This window comes from Bufo gargarizans, chromosome 2 (genome assembly GCF_014858855.1).
Source record: "Bufo gargarizans isolate SCDJY-AF-19 chromosome 2, ASM1485885v1, whole genome shotgun sequence".
In the NCBI taxonomy this organism is placed as follows: domain Eukaryota; kingdom Metazoa; phylum Chordata; class Amphibia; order Anura; family Bufonidae; genus Bufo; species Bufo gargarizans.
This window is the reverse complement of record NC_058081.1, coordinates 38768021-38768809: the sequence shown is the minus strand read 5'-3', so window position 1 is coordinate 38768809 and position 789 is coordinate 38768021.

Sequence of the window (789 nt, the reverse complement as noted above, 5' to 3'; positions counted from 1 at the left end):
TGTCTTCCTAAATCCTGATGTCGGTTCCCTCACAGACCCTTCCTCTCCTTTGAAAGTCTTGATTACATCCAGTTTCACTTTCTTGTAGGTGGGGAGAGCTGGAAGTTATGGGGGTTGGGGGAATTTCCAGGTCAGAAGTTGGAATTTCCCAAATAAAACAAGTAAAGCACAGATTATTAATATATTCTACACTATTCATTATGACGTAAGAGAGTCCGTAAATACTTTAGGTCAGTGGTTTCTACTGCCTGTTGTGATGAGACTCATTCTTTTACATTTTAGCTTATGCCCTGCCTAACCTACAGCACATACCATTCTCATCACAGACAAGTAGAATACAGACTCCGTACCAGATCACCTAAACTAAGAGGATTCTAGACCAGACTCTCTAAATACATTCAGATTTTAGACCTCCAAAAGTAATACACACCCCAGACCACCTCGATAAATACAGACCTCAGACTCTAGAAAAGGAATGCAGAGACCCAGACCACCCAAATAAATACAGACCACAGACCAGTCCTCCTAACCAAATACAGACTCGAGACTAGACCCCAGACCAGAACTTCAAAACTAATAATGACCTCTAAAAAATATAGACCCCTCCAAAGCAACAAAAAGCAAACAAGACCCCTAAACTAATATATACCTAAGATCTAAGCCAGTAAATAAATACAGACACCAGAAAGTAATACAGACCCCGGCCAGCCCCTAAACCACAATCCAGAGCCCCTACTAATATAGAACTAGACCAGACCTCCCAAATAAATATACTCCACACTAAACCCC